The sequence below is a fragment of the Anopheles stephensi genome, chromosome 3, assembly GCF_013141755.1.
Source record: "Anopheles stephensi strain Indian chromosome 3, UCI_ANSTEP_V1.0, whole genome shotgun sequence".
In the NCBI taxonomy this organism is placed as follows: Eukaryota; Metazoa; Arthropoda; class Insecta; order Diptera; family Culicidae; genus Anopheles; species Anopheles stephensi.
In genome coordinates, this window is record NC_050203.1 from 5695001 (window position 1) to 5705000 (window position 10000).

Genomic DNA, 10000 nt, shown 5'->3' on the forward strand with positions numbered 1-10000 from the left:
CTCTGTCAGACCACTGCTTCCTTCTACAGCCCCGGTGTCTTTTGTTACAGCACGACCCAGTTGGCAGTGAGTTGATCGAATTACGCGCCCGGATTAGTAATCGCTAAAGTGGCCTTATCCGATTTGAATGTTGAATGTGGTGCTCGGTGGCGGCACCGTAATGGTTGGCTAAGTACAGGGGGCTAAGTGCACGTGCAGCTATTGGCACCGTCGTTGAGTGGATTGAATGACTATTTAACTTTTCAGGGCAGCCCAACGCTGCCCAACTAACCCATCCCCGTTCTCCGAAGCGCTCACGGTGATTGGCTGAGGCAGTGATGCTTTCCATTCGATGTGACAATAGCACGACAGTCTCCAGGGATAATAGAGAGCTCCATTTGATGATGCCACTATTTAAAAAAAAAGTTCAACCAAACCACTCTTCAAAGCGAGATGGCGAGGGTATGATGTTATTAATTCAAATTCTAGCTAAAAATGCTATTTCCCTAGGCGAGCCTAGGAGGTGCCTTTCGAATGCAGGTGTTAATTTTGTTAATGCTTTTGGACGTATTTGAAAAACGTGCCAATAAATCAACAATTTCATTACCCGGAACTTTCAGCCGGTCCAATTACTGAGTTGAGTAATTGGAAATCCTTGCCTTGGTTGATTTTATTAAAGAATTCATACGTACAGGCCACTTAATCACCATGCAGAGAGTGTGAGCGTTCATTTACTAAATTGCCGAAGCCATTATACGCTGTTGGCCTTAAAAATGGCTGTAAAATTCTACACTCTACTTGGTATGGTACGATTTTTTCTTCGTTCCCGTCCAGCCCAATCTCAAATCCTCGATGATCATTCACAACGGCCTCATACACTCATCATTAAAACAGGAAGCATTATTTCGTCGAGAAACTGGTTCGCTTTATGTGCTCCACAGCCGCTTCCGAGAACTGCGAGCCCTGGCTCCTATTAGCGTTCACTCGTTGCCCTCCACAAACGAAACGAAGCCACCTAACGAAGATAAATGAATTATTAATAGCACTGGCGACGATACTCTCGACATTTGTAAGGCTCCATCCGTTTCCCAAACGCCCTCCGGTCCTTCTTAAGTCGGAATCGGAACGCGTTCCGTATCGGGTACAACTTCGATTCCAAAGAGGGAGACCTACACGTTCTCGTCCAATCGATGACATCCACCTTTTTGCTTCTGACAGAGCGTCCGTACGGTGCCCTAGTACTTGCCTAGAAAGTCTGAATGAACCGGTGTCCGGTCGTGAATGGCTGGTGGCGTCCGCTTCCGTTGGCGACAGTTAATAGAAACTGCTTCGATGTGCTCCCTTTCGGACGATTATGACTAATGAATCTATCGCCGAATGAATCGGCAGCAGTTGGCAAGACAGAGGGCAAAACTGTGCCCTTTCGCGAGTTCCAGAAAAAGTCCTGGAGCCAGGAAACGGCGTGAATAATTAATGACTACCATCTACTGGGCAGTGGATGGACTCCTCCACGTTGTCTTGCCCCTCCGACCACTCGTATCCAACTATTAATTCCAAAGTGGGCACATTTGTTGCATAAAGCGTACCGGGTTTTCCACGACCCTCGGCGTAACCCGATGTGGTTGCGAATGTTGTTGCGTGTCGCTAAACTAATGATGCTCACCGGGGCAAGACGCTCTTCATCGATCACTTTAGCTCGCTGGACGCTCATCATGGCGTCCGGTCCGGTTCGGGGTAACGGAAGTTGGTTGTTTGACGAACATTGCTGTCCAACCGAATGCTTTCTTCCAGGAACGCTCCGTCCGGGAGGAAGTATCGTGGCCGGGGCCGATCGTGTTCATTATTAGCGATAAATTATCATTGCCGTAGCCCTGTTGTCGCCTTAACCCAGCGCTAGTACACGCGCACTATCTTGACAGAAATAGGTTAGGTTTAGCTTGTGCTTTCTAGCGGAAGCTGTCCGCCACCGAGTGCCGAGTGACAAATTGATCACAAACGTTTTGTTTCACCAGCGCGCGATTGGTAGCGTAAGTAACAGTGAGTTCCGATAATAATCATACCCATTCCATCATCAATCGGTTCATTCGTTCTTTCGTTATCTTTGCATTCATTTACTTTGTTTGAATTTGAACCGGTGCAACGGTTACCATCGAAAGGATTGGTAAATTCTACTGTGTGTCGAACACAAAATGGCCAACAATTTACACGAACACATAAGCTCTAGAAAGCAAAACAAAATACTATTTTTATGTTGTGTTGTTTTGTTGAGGATATTTTTTTTCATTTACATGTTTTATTTACGGCGAAGACTTGCTTTTGTGTTGAACAATTCTACGTTACGAGCGAGACGAATGGGACGTAGACAGAGCTTCGCCGATAATGACTATGATTTGATATTGATATTCGTAAGACGCTGTTATGTTTGGACAAGAGAAAGTTTCTTATTCTTATCTTCTTTCTTTATTGACTTTAAAAAAAATGAATTAATTTTACTTTCAACCGTCTACCCTTACTGTAACGCATCAATATTGTGCTGACTGTTGTAGCTGAAGCTCAATTATTGTTTATTGTTTCGATATTTATGGAATTATGTTGTTTTCTTATTGTTAATTGTACGTACAACATTGGTGTTGCATTAAGGCAATGTCAAAAACCGTCTGTCATAATTGTTCTACTAATTAACAAAAACCAGTTGTCTGATCAAACACAACGCTCACACAGACAAACAAGCATACGGAACTGTACTGAACAAAAAAAAATCGACTAACTTAATCTAATTCGATGGTATACTAACTATAAAATTGTGGCTTTTCGATGGTAAATGTTGTGTAACGAATGTTGTTGTGTTGTACTATCGGTTGATTGACGCCATTTTCTGCGACGGCGAAAAAAAAACAACCCATGTTTAAACATGGCGCCATTCCGAAAATGGTTTCAATCAACAAAAGGCCAACATCAGCATGGTTAATGGCGGCCACTGCCGCAAAACCAATACCGATAACAGTTAATGTTGTGAAGCTGCGATCTTTATCACGCCTTCATCGTATCTTTTTGCACCGATCTTCATACACACACACACGCGCTCACCATATTATTCAATTCGCCCATCCACGTGGCCATCAATTATCAAGCTGTCACATTATGCTGTCACTGGGAGCTTGATTTTTCTCTGCCCTTTTAATTATTTCCTTTCTGTACTCGAAAACTTACCATCTCACACGTGTTACACCATTTTATTCTTTCTTTTTAATATTAAAACCCCCAAAACGCCCTGTGCCATTCTGAGACCTTCTCGTACACGCAAAACAACATCCTGAAAACAAGCCATTCGCTGTAAATTGTGTGCGTGGATGTATTTCGCTCGATGTTGTACATGGTTTTTCTTTGAGGTTTTTCTTTTCCCTTTCGATGCCTCCGCGCTACACACTCTTGGTTTGGGTATGATTTTGAATTGTTTTCCGTTGACTTTCATACCTTCATACATCCATGTGGGGATCATTGTTTTGTTTGTTTGCTTTCTTGTTGATTCCTCACCCCATCCATCCTTGTTGATATACTGTCACCTTCCACCATCAACACCACCCCCTCCTTCTGTACATGTTTTGAGACTTGTTGGGGTTTTCACCAGGGGGTGGGAGACTTTTCTTCTGTTGTTTTTTTTCGTTCGTGGCTGGAAGTACCATCCTTCATTATTTCCGGTTTGCCACCATAACTACTAAAACCGTAAGATTTCCAGAGCATAAAAGTGCTTAGCCGTGCTAAAACCCCTCGTCAAAACCATCATCAAGCGACCGCCGGGCGACCCGTCCTGGCGTGTTGTTGGTGCACCCGCATCCTCAACTCCCTCACACACTTCTTGAGGAAGGGGTGGGTCGCCAATACTGCTTCATCATCGTCGTCGGCGCCATCGTCCTCGCCGTTCGGGGGGGGGAGGCGATACCAGATAAGGCAGCGCGATTCAGCTTCGGTAGTGCCAAAAAAGGGCCAACAAAAACCACAACTACCCACAACACGCTCATCATACGACAGACTACATGTGCTATAGCAATTCTATCAAACTTTCTCACCGTTCGGAATGGGCAAACGCGATACGACCAGGCGGCAGGCGTGCTGTAGAATCCTCTGTTGACGACGAAAACTTTGTGTACTATCGAGACAAGCGCATGGCCCAATCCGGCCGACACCCGGAACGCAAAAGGTGTCGGCCACCCTTCCCGCAACTACGGATGGGCTGTGGAAATCCGGGGAAAAGCAGCCAGCTCGGCGGCGCTCGCTGTTTTCCCCCGTTTGGTGGTGCATGCTACCAGTTGCATGGCGGCATCTTCAATACCCACCGTGAAGACAAACAGACGAGGGGTGGCGGCGGCGACGAGCAGGGTGCTGCTTTTCTTCGCAAAACTTCCCGCAGAAATGTGGCGATTTGTTCCCGTCCTGTGTTTCCCCCATTTTCCATCATCCCACTTGTCCGCAGGGAGAGCTTTTCCATCCACAGCAACAACAGCTCGGCAGGGGAACAAAAACTCCAATTTTTCCAAAGCCATAGTCTGGAAAAGCTAACCCAGGACACACCAACGCTCGGTCGGGAGACAAAGGAATGGGAACAAGGCAGCCACACCACGAAGCGGGAACGTTCCGGATTTCCTTGTGCTGTGCAAGTTTTGGTCAGTTTTCTTCCCATGTTTCGATGCGAGAAAAAAAAAGCAAAAGGAACGAAACGAAAAGTACTTCATCTAAAGATAATCCTAATCCCCCTCTCCACTCTCTCACACACACACATATCCGGAAATGATCCTCTCGTGTTCCATTTGCCCTCTCGAGCCCCGGCTTTCCCCTAGCTTTCCCCTATTTTGCTGTACCCTTTTGCTGTAGACCCACAACCGGTTCCGATTGGAATGAGTTTTCCTTACGTTCTAGGTTTTTGGTTTCGCCATCAGATATGTTCGTTTGTTTAAGAGTTGTAATACGTTCCTTGTTCTCCGGTTGATTTTTTTGTTTTGTTCCGATTTACTTTTGAACCTCTCCGCCCTTAGAACACCATCGCCCCTCTTTCCATTTGGTAGAAAAATGTTAGAAAATTACAAACCATTCATTTTCACAACCTCTCTCGTAGGCAAATAAGTTTCCACTTTGTCGTTTTTATCTTCTTCTTCCCTTTTTTCGATGTTTCAAATTTGAGTTTGGTTTTGCTCCGTCCCAAATCCCAATTAAAAACCTTCCTCCGATGCGTTTGGGTTTTTTAGATAAGGAAGCTTAATTTTCACCTTATCTTAATACCTTTTTGCCTGGTGGGCAAAATTTTGTTTAATGCATTCCCCCTTCTTTTCTGTAATCCAATTTCAAGTTCAGGCCCAAATAATCGTAATGTCTTTTTTTTTAATATTTTTCCGACTCAGCTTGGGTTGGACAAATAGTTACATAACGCATTTTTTCTTAAGCAGAGCTTATTAAAAGTTTTTCTAAAAAAGATTCTAATAATTCATAAGGATTTTCAGTACATCCTCTTTAATTTCTTCTGTTGATTGGTTTGGTCCTATTATAGTTCACAATAAAGCCCTTTGAAATTATTTGTTGGAAAAAATCTTCTTTTATCTCTTCTTTTCTCTCTCTCTCTTGCTCGTGCGTTCTCTTTCCCCCTCTCTCTCTAGTTTGTTTAAAAAATCCCTCTCCTTTCATTCCTTACGCTCACTCTCCCTTTGTTTTACGTTTTTGCGTGCAAGTGTGTTGTTATGTATGTGTGTTTTGCGTATGTGTATTTTTGCTGTTTAGAGCCATAATTATGCAATGTTGAAAAGTTTTCTATTTGTTGACTGCCGTACAGTATACACAAAGACACACACACACACTCACCAAGAGAGAGTGTTTTTTATACTGACTGCGATATCCGATTACTAAAGATTGGTTTTCTTTGTGTGTTAGTGGTGAGAAAAAGAAGAACAAACAAAAACAAAATCACAACTTACTATTCATACAGAACACACACATATACCCTGCTCTATGCTATCCACTCTGCTGCTATCCCTCTCTCGAACATACCACCCTGCCCACCCAACTACCCACCAATTCAAACCAATTCAAACATCAGTTGACGACACAGAGAGAAGAAAAAACAGAAACAATTAATAACCGAAGCGGTGAAGAGAACCAGCCATACTACTCTAACTACTTACTCAGGGATGTAATAACTTACCGTGGGTGGGGGTTTTTGGTAGGAGGTAGAATGAAATCCAATTAATGTTACTTCTACCACCAAACCAACAACACTCTTACCCTTTACCACTACTAATACAACGATACAGTACACCAAATGGGTTTTTCCCCGAAACCAAAATCCGTTCACTGAAAAGGGGTTCGTTTGATAGTGGCGCGATCTTACCTTTTCGTGTAGATATAATTTACGGCTGAGGTCAATCTTAAGAATCGCCGGCACAAACACAAACCTAGGCCTAGCACGACCAGCCTCGATTACGAACAGGGTTTTACAATACAGTACCTTTTTTGCCTTTCCTTGGTCGATGCTAGAAAATACATATCTTTCATTACAATAATCACTTTCTGCTCTCCTTAACTGAGAAAACACTCTTATCAAAAGCCTATGACTTATAAATGCCATCAGGCAGCTTACATTCCCATCACTTCAACATACGCTCTTTCCTGTTTTCCCGGAAAAAAAAGTTAAACTATTTAAGACCAGCTTCAATGCAATCGTTTTCTTCCATTAGAACACCGTTTCTTTCGTTAGTTGTGCTCGCTTTTTCCTTTACTCGGTTTCGCTTCTGACCAAGCTCATTAAATGGACAAAACTGAATCAAAATACGACAAAACCACTTCAAGCATTACTTACTATGGCTTACACTTACACACAATGTCTAATCGGAATAAAACACCTCCTTTGTATAGTAGCAACAAAAAGAAAACTTTCTGCACAAGATGGGTTTATGTACGCTGTTAAATGTTATGTTTTATGTATATAAATGTGTTTTGTTTTCCGTTATATATGCTTACAAAATTGTGTTGGAATATATTTGCAATTGTTCCGTTGTAAATAACCGCTTGCTGTATAATTTTTACGTACTGTACTGTAAAAGCTTTCTTAAAGTATTTTTATTATAATTTCTAATATTAAATTTTTTTTTTTTTTATTCATAAAGAACGGCCTGGCCGTATTGCTTCCTAATATTAAATAGGTAACAACAAACCCCGAAATCACAAACTGTGAGTCTTATTTATCAATGAAAAGTGTTTTGGAGAAAAATCTGAAGAATCTAGGGTCGAGATTTGAACCCAAACCGTACCCCCGCGTTTTAATGAGCCGCACCGTTACTGACTCCACTATTCGCTCTGACCGTTGCATGAGCGGTTAAAATCGAACAAAAATAACTCAATGCTATTATGCTGGGCGTTTCTCGGGTTTATTCTGCGTCAAATCCAGTCCAGGCGCTACATTATTGCTTCCGGCGTGAAATTTACATGAGTAATGGCCGCGCATTGATGTCCATTAAGATAACGGTCGACCGAATCAATTAAGAAAACCGTCTCTATTGTCCACTCGCTAGCCCACACGTAAATCATGTACCGATAAATTGACCCACCGGCAACTAACCGACTAATGGGTGCCCATTCTGTTCTCTTGTGCTATTTATCGATTTATCGGGACTCTCATTGAGGCAATAAATAGCGTTAACTGGTCATTTGAGGATTGTTCCCAATGCAAGTATTTGTAGGGACGGATAGGAATAACACGGAATTCATCCTTTACTTTAGAGTGAGTCAGAATCTTTTCTAACGCATCTCGGTGTGTTTGTCGTCAATCATTTTAATATGATCGATCTCACGGTTCAGCAACAACAAAAAATGGAATCCGGTATGCGTACCACGAGATCCACCACCTGTTAAACCGACCTCGATGGAGACGCATTATCCCAGCATCATCCCGCACCGCACACCCCACCAGATATTCACGCGCCAAGCCCAAGCAATGAGCGACGCCGCCGCCCAGTACGATACGGTGACTCGCGTCGCGTGCAGCTAATGGCTAATTAGTATGTAAATATTTATGTTAGCTCCGACGGCTCGACCGGTCCACCGTACACCGACCGGTCCATCCGATACCTATTAGCTACTTTTATATTTTGTTTCGACATGGGGGGGCTGCAAGCATCCGCCAGGCCCATCTTCCCCTTGGCAGCAGTCGATCGAATTTCTGATCGAACAAGAGCTACATGATTGCGGCCATTCCCGGCACACCCCAGGGGTACGGTCCGATCTACTGAATGTTTACAATTTCCGGTATCGATAGCGGAACGAAATCTCACGGCTTGTGGCTGGATGTGGCGCCGCGTGGAGGGAAAGTGCTAATCGATAATTTAAGATACAAAGATCTCGCGAACGATCGTTACCATTCTTTGACAGGCCGTTTCTAAGTGGCGCTTTGCGGTGGATGAATTGTTCATCACGTGATTTGAATTGTTTTAAATGAGTCATACAATATTTCTGTTTGACGGATGACGTGCTCCAAGGCCATATTTGGTACGATCTAGTTGAAATGCTTTCAGTTAACGAAATTCTTTCAAAGTTGTCTAACACTCTTAGCAAGACGTTTCCATTCCACTGTCTAAAGCTAACGCATAGAATGCACGCTAGACTTGAATTAAATTCCCTCTCCCAGGCACTGCTCCCCGAAGTTAGCAAAAGTCCCCAAAACTACACACAGAACAGAACCGAAGTGCCTCTTCCATCGATGGCCTAGAAAGCGGCCAAGCGGCGTACGGGGAGTTTTAATTTTTCAAGCAGTAAACATGTTTTACGATCTTGCCCGAAATCGTTTTTCAGATTATCACTCTAATGCAACCTTTCGGCGAGACGTTAAGATATCCCAGGTTCTTGCCGTCCACCTTCAAACCTTCACAGTTTACTAGCAACCTTGCAAACCCTAGACCCAGGCCAGGTTGTCTTGCAGCCTGCCTTCAACGTACCGTCTTGCACAAAGGAACCTTGAGCCCGACTTTTTGGGGCTAATTTGCTAATTACGAAGCAAACTTTAAATTTATTCCACTTTAGAATATTTTGAAAGCTTCTCCCATTTCTTTCAAGCGGTGGTTCTTCTTCTTTGCTGTTGTGTGTCTAAGAAGCGTCCATCTCTTCGGCCAAGGTTCGACCAGGATAATCTAGGTCGAAAAGAGAAGGGATTTTTTTTTTTTTGGCGAAAAGCTAACATTACTGTTGAAAGTTTTATGCACGGGGTGAGTTGTTGATGCAAGAATGTTGATTTATATGTTTATCAACTGCGAGGCTACAAGACGAGGGAAGATTAAGAAGAATTTATGAAAGACAAACAGGTTTTTTGCAATCTATATTTTATTTGCGTAGAACATTCCTGGCTGATTGATGCTTGATATACTTTTCTCTTCTTAATTACTCTTCATTTTCTTAAGCTCGTATCTTACTCCACAGTAGAGTCCTTAGTAGTGGGTAGCAATATTTTCAGTTCACGCCCTGTGCAGATTTGTCGGGGTTACTCCTCCAGACTGTGCTTCCTATTCCCGCGACCAGCTATCCCACAACCATACCATCCTCACATTTTGCGATCGTCCATTGCCGAAACGATGCTCTCGTTTCCCAATACAATGTGTATGATAAACATACAAGAACAGCAGCAACTGCAGCACCACTCTTTTTTAACTTCGCGGCTCAGAGAATCTATCTCTCTCTCTAGCACCCTGGGAAATTGGATGACCATTTTCCCCGTTTTCAAAATGGGTGTTTGTCATTTTTTTTAATTGTAATCTTAATTTTTGTGCGTGCGTGTGCGTTTGTTTGTATGTGTATTATTTTTGTAAATGTAATTGTCCATAGTGTTGTGTAAAAGTGCCTAGATGTGTGACGACGGTTTGCTGTGCACATTTGCTCCATATCTAAAAAAAAGAAAAGCAAAACCAAATGCTCCTGTCAGATAGTTTCCTCATGCGCATTTAAACGGTGGCGATGACTTCGGACTGGTCATCGCCATTTTGTTCGCACGTAA

The 10000-nt window shown here is 43.0% G+C and overlaps 1 protein-coding gene across 5 annotated transcripts in view; it reads left to right on the forward strand.

Moving 5' to 3' along the window:
• Positions 1-10000, forward strand: part of LOC118510336 (potassium voltage-gated channel protein Shab) — an 88674-nt gene that overhangs the window by 49902 nt on the left and 28772 nt on the right. The gene's annotated exons all lie outside the window — the stretch shown is intronic.